Here is a 12,392-nt window from a genome sequence, read left to right as displayed (position 1 = left end):
AACACAGTACCCAAGGATCAAGTCATTGGCAGTGAACATTCTAGCATTCAGATATATCAAATATTGCAGATAATACAAAGATCAAATTCAAAACATGAAAAACCACCACAAATAAACCGAAAGGAATACTTTCACAAATAGGATAAGAGTGAGTGTTAAGGGCTTAGATGGAGAGGAATTTGTTAAGTATGTACAAGAAAATTTTCTGATTCAGTATATGGATGTACCTACTAGAGAAGATGCAAAACTTGACCTACTCTTGGGAAGTAAGGCAGGGCAGGTGACTGAGGTGTCAGTGGGGGAGCACTTTGGGGCCAGAGACCATAATTCTATTAGATTTAAAGTAGTGATGGAAAAGGACACATGAGATCAAAAAGTTGAAGTTCTAAATTGGAAAAAGGCCAATTTTGACAGTATTAGGCAAGAACTTTCAAAAGCTGATTAGGGCAGATGTTCGCAGGTAAAGGGACAGCTGGAAAATGGGAAGCCTTCAGAAATGAGATAACAAGAATCCAGAGAAAGTATATTCCTATCAGGGTGAAAGGGAAGGTTGGTAGTTATAGGGAATGCTGGATGACGAAAGAAATTGAGGGTTTGCTTAAGAAAAAGAAGGAAGCATATGTAAGGTACAGACAGGATAGATCGAGTGAATCCTTAAGAGTATAAAAGCAGTAGGAGTATACACAGGGGGTGGCACGTGTATGGAACGAGCTGCCAGAGAAAGTGGTGGAGGCTGGTACAATTGCAACATTTAAGAGGCATTTGGATGGGTATATGAATAGGAAGGGTTCGGAGGGATATGGGCCAGGTGCTGGCAGGTGGGACTAGATTGGGTTGGGTCGAAGAGTCTGTTTCCATGCTGTACATCTCTATGACTCTAATGATTTGAAGTGGGAATATCGAAACCAAATACTTGAGAATTCGGCAAATGTAGATGAGAATAGTTTCATGCATTAGGATCTTGTTGTCTTGTGATATTGTTATATGCAAAGTAATCAGTGTGTTTCCTACATAGCATTGAGCACATTTCAAAAAGCACATGGGGACGTCCTGAAAATATACTGCACAACTGCAACTCTTTCTTTTCTCTCAGTGCTTCGAAGTTCTACTCCACCTTCTAGATCTCTATTTTCCAAGGCATCACTGGATTGACCAGCCACTGATGCATTTATGAGCAACTCATCAGCTCAATTCAAATTGGATGCTGTTTAAAGCAAGTTTATTTAGATCCAAAACTCTGGTTCTATTATGTGAACTCTAGTTTTGTTAACTTGCTTACATGGAGTTAAAACCTGTGCCAAATTACTACAATCAAATATTCATAATTGGCAATTCCACCACAGTTTAAGTTAGCTTTCAGTAAAAAGTAATTTTTTATTTTTTTAATAATTTACTCTCTTCTTATACACTGATGACAAAACAATGATATGCTATTTCTTCCACACTGTCCACAGCATGCATTAAAGTCTATCTCATTTCCATTCTGTTGCTCTACTTTGGTTTAATTGATGTAGTGCTATCCTTTCCTAACTATTCCTATCTTTCCAATAATCATTCAAATGCTTATGTCCACTCTCGCCTACAGTAATGTCCAGCATGTTCTATGAATCTTTTGCCGTAGCAAATTATTAATTGCATGTTGTATATGAAATTCCATACAACATAAAAAAGCAAACATGAATGCATCCTGAGTTGCATGTGGTACCATGCTGCTCAACTGGGAAGGTCAGATGGCTTGACCGAAGTTGGAATTCTGAGATGAAGATTAATTTAATTGATCTTAAAATCAGGAGGATAAATCTGGTGTCTTCCTATATAGACAGAGGTAAGCTGCTTCATCACAAACATTATGCACACACAGGAGTTGACATCACTGTTAGCTCACAGATACACAAAAGTGTTACTCACCCTGCAGGTATTTGTACTCAACGCCTAAACCACATTACTGGACTACACTGTTTGGGATTTTAAAATGGAAATCTAATACTGCTGTTTGATTCCTAACATCTTAAAAAGGTTTTTGTACATGGCACTGTCTTTAATTTTAAGAGAATCAAAGGAGAATGCAACAAAACAACACTTTCATTATTGAATAACACACAAAGCAATTAAAAAACAGTTAGGAGACAAGTCTGCAGGAAGCAGCCATTGTCAGGCACTACAACAGCTGGGTTACACTCACTTATAAAAGTCACCAGCTGCCCCTGATCAAAGTAAGTCTGGGCGCAGGTGTTAAATTTAGTTTGCTTAAAGTACACTGAGTTCAGAAGATGACATGTTGCAAATATCTAGTTCATGGTTATGTGTTTAAAATCTCAGAGCACAGAAATAGATCCTTCAGCCCAAATTGCCCATGCTGACCAGGATTCCTAAACTGAACTAGTCCCCATGATTTTATTAAACTCTAAGTCACCCCTCTGCCTGCTATGCTCCACTCAACATATCGGCACCCCTAATTAGTTTCTAAAACTATCAAGAAAATGGTAAAAACTGCCCTGAATAATTGTAATTAGTACAAGCTTGGATTTTATTCATTGAAAGGGCGTGGCTAAGTAGAATTAAAAAGTTTATAGCTAAAAAGGTAAGATCTTAAAATTACAGGTGATCTCACAGGAAAAGAACTAGAGACATGATATCTGCTGTCCTTGAAGTAACAAGAGCTTTTAAAAAATGTATACATGGAAGGAGGGCACTGCTGGCTAGGCTGACATTTATTGCCCGTCCCTAATGGCCCAGAGAGCAGTTAAGAGTTAACCACATTGCTAAGGATCTGGAGTTGCATGTAGGCCAGACCAGGTATGAATTGCAGTTTTCCGACTACAAGGACATTAATGAATCAGATAGATTTTCCAACAATGTTTCATGGGCATCATTAGACTCTTACTTCCAGATGTTTTATGGAGTTCAAATTCTACCATCTGCCCTGGCAGAATTCAAACCCAGATTCCCAGGACATTACCTGGGTCTCTGGATTAACATCTCCGAGACACCCGCACCAATCAACCAAACCGCCCCGTGGCCCAACATTTCAACTCCCCCTCCCACTCTGCCGAGGACATGGAGGTCCTGGGCCTCCTTCACCGCCGCTCCCTCACCACCAGACGCCTGGAGAAAGAACGCCTCATCTTCCGCCTCGGAACACTTCAACCCCAGGGCATCAATGTGGACTTCCAACAGTTTCCTCATTACCCCTTCCCCCACCTCATCCTAGTTTCAAACTTCCAGCTCACTTACTGTCTCCTTGACTTGTCCGACCTGCCTATCTTCTTTTCCACCTATCCACTCCACCCTCTTCTCTTTGACCTATCACCTTCATCTCCTCCCCCACTCACCCATTGTACTCTATGCTACTCTCTCCCCACCCTCACCCTCCTCTAGCTTATCTCTCCATGCTGCAGGCTCACTGCCTTTATTCCTGATGAAGGGCTTTTGCCCGAAACGTTGATTTCACTGCTCGTTGGATGCTGCCTGAACTGCTGTGCTCTTCCAGCACCACTAATCCAGTCTCTGGATTAACAGTCAAGTAATAATACCACAAGGCCACTGCCTCTCCTAACTGCAGTATAGATACTGTTTTTGGGAGTTAAAGTCAAATTAGTTTAAAAGAATTTGGACCCTGAAGGATTGCAAACTCCATTTCTTTCGAAATGTTTCAATGGAGCTGATTAAGTGAGTGATTCTTAATTAAAGGGTTTATTTGAGGACATTCCAGAGCTGGCAATGCAATGATGGAGATAGATGGATCACAGGGAATTTCTCAGGTTGCAATTTATCTGTGTCTTTACTGAGAGAGTTTGTTGCAGTTCACAGAGAAAATTGGTCAAATAAGTAACAGCTAGCAGGCCTGAATTATCAGCAGAGAAACAGCCAAATTCATTTCCTGCGAAAAGCAGGTAAAGTTTAATCCTGTTTTGGATATTACAACAGAAAAGAAGCCAGAAGTCTTTACTACTTTCAGAGTGGACAACAAATTCATAGTTGTCTTCAAGAGTCTTATGTTTAAAAACAATAATCAGCAGATTAGCTGAGAAGGCAACAGGAACAAAGGATGAGGCAGAGTCAAGATGGAGTGAAATTAAAAGTCTTACTTCTGAGGAATTCCCAGACAGCGCAGCATACTTCGAGTGCAGTCAACAGAAGTAAATAAATCTGAAGTGATACCATGAAGTGCAAGAGAATTCTTGGGAAAGTAAGAGTGCATAGTACATAACAATGTTTGTTAACTGTGCAAGTTAACTGCATGCATTTGCTTCAAATCCTTTAGGTACTATAAATGTGTTTTTCTTCAAAAATAAAAAAGAAAAACTTATGGCCTAGTATCCACTGGTTATATCATAGGACGGTTGCATTGTTTTCAATGATTCTAATCCAAATGGCAACAGGCACAAAATAAATCACATTATTATCTACTGCTGAAAACAACTAACTTCCTCTTAGTCATGTGAGAAATTTTAATCTCATTTTCATTGTGAACGTGCTTATTTCAATTTTGAATTCATTTGGTACTGAACAAACAGTAAAATAAAACATACAGGCCAAGAGACATCTTGTATAATGAACTTTTTTTTTCCATATAAAGAGCGCTAATTCACCAGATACCAGCTGCCTTTGAAATAACATTCACATTTCTCCTTCTGTACCAATATCCAAACACTGATCTTGATTTCTCATCTCAAGTTCACTATTTCCAGATAGTACACTCAGATCCCCTGTTGGTGTCACTTTCTGAAGAAGCTTGATCATAAATCTGTTGTTTTGGAAAAAAGTTGCAATAAAGGAAAGATAACCAAACGCAAAAATGCCCTATAGATCTTGCCTTCTATTTTTATTGTAGATGTTTATGCTCCCTTTATATACATACTTTAAAACAACCACGATGTTTATTATTGGTAACTGCAGCTGAATATAAGTCATATCAATTACAGTTGTTGCACAAACTAAGCAAAGACTTCACAAAAATTGTAAAAGCATATGATATTTTAATCCAAACTGATATACGCTAAAAATTAGACAAGGAAAAAGATGAATCTTGATAAAATTACTGTGCAGCATTTGAACCTTTAGTGCAACACTAACTAAAGACTCATCATGAACCACTGATGAGGTGCCATTTTCCTTCTCATTAGAGGTAAGGATATAGTGTCCACAATTACCAATTTCTTAATCGGGCAAAGTACATATCACTTTACCGGCCCAGCTGAGCAGAGGACTATTTCTTCCTTCTCCATCTGAGCTAGCTAGTGCAGGGAGGGAGAGTTGCAATCAGATTCCACTGCAACCTTCACAATCTCAATGTTCTGCAGAAGATAGAAGAAACAAGCACAGATCTAGAAAAAAAAGCAAGTGGGACGCAGGTGGGGAAGGGAAAAGAAAAGAAGAGAAAGGTAAGTGCCATGAACATTGAAATAAGCAAAAGACATTTCCAGAGTTTGGTTCTCCCCACACCCTCCTCCCAACAACAGCACTGTGAACACTGAGCAGGTCTTTAAACATTTTCATGTTTTTACAAAAGGTCATTTAAACTATACTAAAGCAGCAAACATTTCCAAGAATACAATACATCTACAAACCTTTCAAAAAGGCATAGCTACAAAGGCAGATAATCTGATGGAAACAAATATTATTGGAGTTACCTGCCAGAGTGGTCTTCCTCACTGAATCAATTTCAATTTTCACACACAAATAGGAAATTTTCCCTTGAAAGAAGTTCCTGAGTGCTATCCATGAACAATTCCGAATTAAGTGACATGCCCTACAACATTCAATTCATTCTTTAGATACAGAAATGGCACTGCAACATCATTACCAAGTCACAATTCTAAGGTGAACTGTTTTGAACATAATAGACACTGGTTCAAGAAATGCAGAGGAGGGTCATAATACAATCTCCACCCGTGATGACATTCAAATCTGGAAAGAATAAGTTAGCAAGCTAAGTTCAAGGAGCTAAACAGTCAAGTACTTAAAGTCCTTAAAAAGGAAAGAAATAACTGAACTGAATGACATGTTTGTGGTTCCAATGAAGTACGGAACCAGGAGATAAAGGCTCAAACCTGTAAGGAAGTTGCATGCAGACAGTTCATGTTTAATGACTATATGCATAAATTAGCAAAGCTATGGGAATAGGTTTTCCCATGAAGACAATGTAGGCAATAGCAAGACAGACATGGAAGCAAGGGGACAACACCATGAAATATCCACAGGGGAAAACCAGAGGCAAGAGGAAACAAGTGATCGATAGAGGATTCAGTATTTTAAAAAAAAACACTAGCCTAATGGAACAAACAATATTCTCCAAGATCTGTACTTTATATTCTAATCTGTTTGTAAGTCCATTTTAGAACTGCAGGCAATTTCCAGAAATATCAACATTTTAAAAACATTTCCTCCAAGTCATTCTTTCTGATAGTCATTCATTCTAATGTTCCTTCACCACCTCCATGATCCGCGAAGGAACCACTGTTAATGATATTTGCAGATAAATATTTAATGTGCTTATAAGCTATTCCACTCTATTATTATAGCAGTAGTGTCAAGCCATTTAAATAAAACAATTTATTGTCACTGATAGAAGATATTTACATTCATACCTCAAGTTTTTCTCCACTATCTTTCGGACACCAAGCAAATATTCACCTCTACTAATTCAAGTATTTTAAAAGGTTATCAGCAGCAATAACTAACAATCTCAAGTTCCAATTAAAATTTCTCCTCCCTCACTGGATCCCAGGAATCAATCCAGAGAACGTTCTCTGAACTGCTTTGAATAAAATTGTCCTTTCTTGTACAAGATCAAAACGGTAGACAGTACACTCAATGTAGTCTCAGCAAAGCCCTGTACAATTGTAGTAAAATTCTTATAAGTCAAAAAGCATGGCGCTGGGAAAGCACAATGAACATTCTTGATGAAGATCTTATGCTCAGAATGTCAACTCTCCTGCTGCTCGGATGCTGCCTGATCAGCTGTGCTTTTCCAGTGCCATACTTTTTGACTTCAATTGCCAACATCTGCAGTATTCACTTTCCCACTGCAAAATTCTTATACTCCATTCTCCTCGGAATAAAACAACCTCCGAATCACTTGATGGAACTGCATAATTAACCTCTTGAGATTCATGCACCAGGATATCCAGATCCCTTTGTGCTGCAGAGTTCTGCAACCTCTTTTTACTTAAAATACGCCATTTTCTCTTCTTCCTGCCAAAGTGAACTAATTCCTATGTTCCCATGCTATCCTCCAACATTTTGCCCACTCACCCACCTAGTGACCCTTTGCAGACACTTTATACTCTACCAGAACAATAATGATTATTCACCTCTCTGATCTGAATATTAAATGCTACCTACATGGTAAACTAACTTCAGTCACCTCTGCACTAAAGCAAACTTGGCTATGTAAACGACTGCTGTGTCATTGTTCACTCTGCACTAGATTTGAGCCACCTTCAAACTAACTCTGCACACAAGACATTCTGCCTATCCTTGAATATCACCAATACAAACGTCATATCAACCCAGATCTGGCCAGTCAAACGTTTCACCCTTCATATACATTATGAAACCCTCTTGAATACATTGAGCACTTCATACAGCTTGGCAGCCACCTCTGCCAAAATAAAACACACAGATCCAAGCCAGCCCAGGCTTCCATAAACTACAGCAACACAAGAATGAAAGAAATTCCACCAGCAATGCCTGCATCATATCCTCCAATTCTAGCACCTGACCCAAAGCCAGCTCTTCAGGCAAAATTCCTAAGGAGGGTCTGAGAAGTATCAGCCCTGTCAGGTTCAATTTTTGAATTTTAAATGGCCAGCTTTCAAGACAAGGATGAAGAAAATGTAGCAAAGACACTTAAAGCTCTCCTTTAAGTCCAACAACATCAACATGAGTGCTGGGAGGAGCTGGTTAACAACAATTCTAATAGCACTAACTCATCATACTTCAAGTTCAAATGATAAGGCGCAGCAGCAAGAGGGACAGGAAGCAAATCCTGCACTCAATCTCACGAGTTATGTCCTTTATGCCAAAACATCTGCAGATCAAAAATTAGCCTGTTCGGTTATATGAACTCCAATGGCAGACATCAGAGTAATATCATCCTAGAAATGAGGCTCAATCAAAAACAGAAAAAGCCCTTTGGCCAGTTGAATCTGTTCTGCCAAGAAAAATATTACCGCCCGCACTTGTTCCACTTTCCCCCAATTACAATTAGAATTAACCCCAAGAAAACATCAAATGATCGGATGTATTTCTATCCTTTGCAAAACGATAATCCAATTAACTGGATTGCTAAGATTATTTCAGCAGATAGCCAACAATGCTGGAGTGGTATGAGAAATATAATTAACTTATTTAAAAAGGAGGATATTAGTGAACCAGTTGGGCATTTAAAACCACCTTACAATTTTATAGGCACTGAGATTCTAGTTTTGTTCTAGATTTTTAAAATAATTTAATGCAAATTCACAAACTAGTACAATTTGAATTCACATTTTCTAGATTAGTTCAACTTTTTGGTATATTATTACACAACCAGCAAACAAATTAAAATGAACTATGAATGCTGAAAATCTGAAGCAGAAATTGCTTGAAAACCTCAGTCCTGGCAGCGTCTGTGGCAAAAAGGCAGAGTTAGCATTTCAAGTCCTGTGACTTTTCTTCAGAAAACTCTTAACTCTCCACAGATGCTGCCAGACTTACTGAGTTTCCTCACTAATTTACGTTTTTGTTACTACAAGCAATCTAAAAACAATACAGACCCAGCATTTTGACTTTAGCAACTTTTCATGAAAAAAAGAATTTGCTATAAATTCTGTGCCTTACAATTTTGGTCCCCACAACCAACTGATGAAGGAGCGGCGCTCCGAAAGCTAGTGCACTTCCAATTAAACCTGTTTGACTATAACCTAGTGTTGTGTGATTTTTAAACTTTGTACACCCCAGTCCAACACCGGCATCTCCAAATCAAAGATTATCATCCACAGCATGCCAATTATTACTTTATTTATGACTAAGTCTAGCAAAGAGTAATAATTACAAGCATTGCTATCCTTAATCTGTTCAGTACAGCTTACACTAATACAGGAGCTACTTTCTCACCCAGACAGCCCAAAACCAACATGTTTCAAAGTGAAGGCAACTACACAATCTGAAAAAAAAAAATGAGTGGCCCCAGAAATGTCACTGGATACTGCATCACCCATCCTGATCCATATTTTTAAAAAATCAATTTCACCATGAAGCAGGGCTGGAAGCAATTCCAAATTCTTTATCTCAGAAGAGCAGAGGAAACAAAGACAGGGAATGAAGTTGAGAAATAAAGCCAGGAGTGGCTCAGGTTGTAAGCTGCTAGAGTGAACCAAATGTGAGGGTGCAAAATGAAAAACAATCATGAGGAGACATCACAGGAAAATAGTTATGTGGTGTAAATATACTGGTAAACCTTTAAATTAATCTAAATGAATGAAAATGTATGACACTTATCACTAAACTAACATGGAAATTAAAATTCAAAGCCAATTGGATACGTTATCAAGTAAAACCAGTGCTTGTTTAAACAATTCTACTGAGAGCACTCAGTTAAAGTTAAGTGATATTTAATGGCAACACGAAGGCTGTCTAACCATTTTCCTTAAAATGATCTAAAATCCATTGGGTTCCAAGAATAAAACAAGAACTTTTCGTTAAATCCCTACATTAGGTCACCTGATGATAAGGAGCTGACTGGTGAATAGGTGGCCAGACTTTTAAACTTACTACTACAATAAAGAGACATGGCAAGGCAGCTACAAAACCTTGGAGTACACATCCCATTCTATGTAGGAACTCTGGAATGCTTCCTGTGTCCAGGATGGCCACTTTGGCAGCAGTCAGTTGCAGATTTGAGAGCTTGAGCAGCACCCCCAAGAAATTCAGAGTTTCAAGGTTTGCATATCTTACTACGACTCTGGACTTTAAACAGTCTCCTTTAATTCAAGATCAGAAGTAGTTTGGAGAAAGGAATGGGACCTCCGACAGAATCTGCCAAGTCAAGTCCATTTTACCTCATCCTAAACCTGTTGAGACAGGTAAATATAATCTGGTTGCCAATGGGACTGGAATCCAGGTCAAAAGCTTATGACTGTAGGTTCAAGTTCTAACACTGACGCAGAAATGACAGACATAGGAATTGCTTTTCAAAGGATGGAAATCTCAGACTTGGAAGTGAGTGCTGAGGTACAACGTAGCTCAAGAATGCTTTCGGGTGAACCACTGAACATAGTATTGGTTAGGATAGATACCTGGTTCCAGAATAAGGCTTATAATAAAAATCAAAGACTGTGGCATCACCAGATGGTGCCTCACTTCTGGAAATCTACTTGATTATGCTCAAAAGGTAAACTTATGTTTAAAAAAGTTAGATTCACCCTGGTAGAAGGGATGTTGTTAAAACAAGAGGAAACGTAGGACTTTGTAAACTAGGTTAGATTTCTCCTGAGAAAGTAGAGTATTATAAAAACGTGACTTGGGTTTTCAGTCATGTTAAAAATTAATAGGAAATACCATTTCTGTAGTTCAGCGTATTTAGCGTAAACATTATTTCATAGCAAATATGTGGAATTTTAGTATCTTCCAGTAAGTCTTAAAACATGAAATCTTAAGTAATCTTCCAAATTAGTCACTGGGAAGTTCACATCTCTTAAAACATAGGTAAGTATACAAATCATACAAGTCTACGGATGTGGTCATCCACAGCCACGTAGACAGCAGTCAAGGAGAACCAGGTGAGTAGTGCAATACTCTAGGAACATACCTTGCTCTTCCAACTTATATTCCATTCTTAATATTGACAAGAACGGATGTTTCCTGCAGGATATGCAGTAAGTCTAGTCTACAGCATCATGGTTTGCTGAGCTACAATGAGGAACAAGGGGAAGATCTCAAAGCAATAAAACAGATAAAGTTGAGTGGCACAGTGGCATCCCTGTCTCCAAGCCAAAAGCTCTGGACCAGATTGCTAGCAAAAGCAAGGAGTTTGATGCCCTTTCCAGCAGGATTTGGGCTCTGCCTCCTTGATTCAGTAGCACTGGAAGCTGCAATTTTGTGGGTCAGACCTTCCATCAGACAGAATACTGAAGTAGTAATTGGGGATTCAACAGTTAGCACAACAGATGTATTTTTTCAGCCTCATCTGTGAATTTAGGACATTATTTTGTCACCAGGCAGCAGCACAGCACTCCAAGGGCAAGGGTGAAGAAGCCAGTAGTCATGGCTCAGATGGGTAGCATTGACAAAGTTAGAAACAGGGAAGAGATTTTGCAGGCAGACCTGAGAAGGAACTAGCAAACAGGATCTGAAAAATAAAAGGTGGTCATCTCAGCATTATTCACAATAATCACCCTCAAGCGAACACAAAAAAGGACAGAGTGGACAAATGTGTGGCAGCAGACATTGCAAGGGGAGGGCTGCAAATTTCTGGGGGCATTGGAACCTGTGTAAGCCAGAAAGATTGCACCTTAACAGGAATGGATCTAATTTCCTTGCAAAGTGATTTGCATGGGAAGGCTTGAACTCATTTGACAGGGGTGTCTGAATCGGGGGAATGACACAAAACTATTAGGTGAGGTCAACATAAGGAATATTTAGTTTAAATTACATCCATGTGAATGTATGAAAGGTGGTAAGTAAGGTTGAACTGCAGGTGCAAATTGCCACATAGAAATACAAATTTATGATAACAGAAATCTGGCCAAGATGATAATGGACAGAAAGAAATATTCTGGATACAGGTACTCAAGAAAGTTAGAGAAGGAAAAGAGGTGGCACAGTAATGTTGATGAGGGGGAGGGGGAAGAGGGGGAAGAGACAGAGACTACAGGCTTTAAAAGACTTACAGACCTTGTAGTCAGGACATTTTATTAGCCTAATATATACTGAGGATGTTGCAGTGAAGTGTAAAGTCAGGGTGGGGCAAGAATTTCTGGTACGTGTACAATAATATTTTCTATTGTATTGCATTTCCAGTGCAAAGGTATTTCTAGTTCTGGTTCCAGGAAATCAAGTGAATCAATTGTAAATAGGGGAACATTTATGGGACAGTGATCATAGGAACATAAGGTTAGCTGTGGAAAATGACAAGGAGTAATCCTGAGTAAGAATAATCAAGGAAGGCCAACTTCAGTAGGGTGTAAATAGATCTTAAGCAATTAGAGATGTACTTAGTATTAGCATTAAAATAGTAAGGACGGTCAGAATAAAAGGGAACACAAGTTTAAGGTTAGAGTGGAGTCAAAGGTTACTCTGAAAGAGAAGACAGTCAAATAAAGGTCATGCTTGACAGGAGGCAAAGGTGGCGATGACAAATCCAGATCTCCCTGGACGATCAATGAGTTAGAGAGCAGTATGAAGCA

The 12,392-nt window shown here is 38.9% G+C and overlaps 1 protein-coding gene across 1 annotated transcript in view; it reads right to left on the bottom strand.

Annotated features, from left to right (window-relative positions):
- The window catches only part of LOC140490980 (beta-1,4-galactosyltransferase 1-like), a 52,291-nt gene that overhangs the window by 30,650 nt on the left and 9,249 nt on the right, over positions 1–12,392 (bottom strand). The gene's annotated exons all lie outside the window — the stretch shown is intronic.

This window comes from Chiloscyllium punctatum, chromosome 2 (genome assembly GCF_047496795.1).
Source record: "Chiloscyllium punctatum isolate Juve2018m chromosome 2, sChiPun1.3, whole genome shotgun sequence".
NCBI classification, from domain to species: Eukaryota; Metazoa; Chordata; class Chondrichthyes; order Orectolobiformes; family Hemiscylliidae; genus Chiloscyllium; species Chiloscyllium punctatum.
This window is presented reverse-complemented; position numbering and strand designations above follow the sequence as displayed.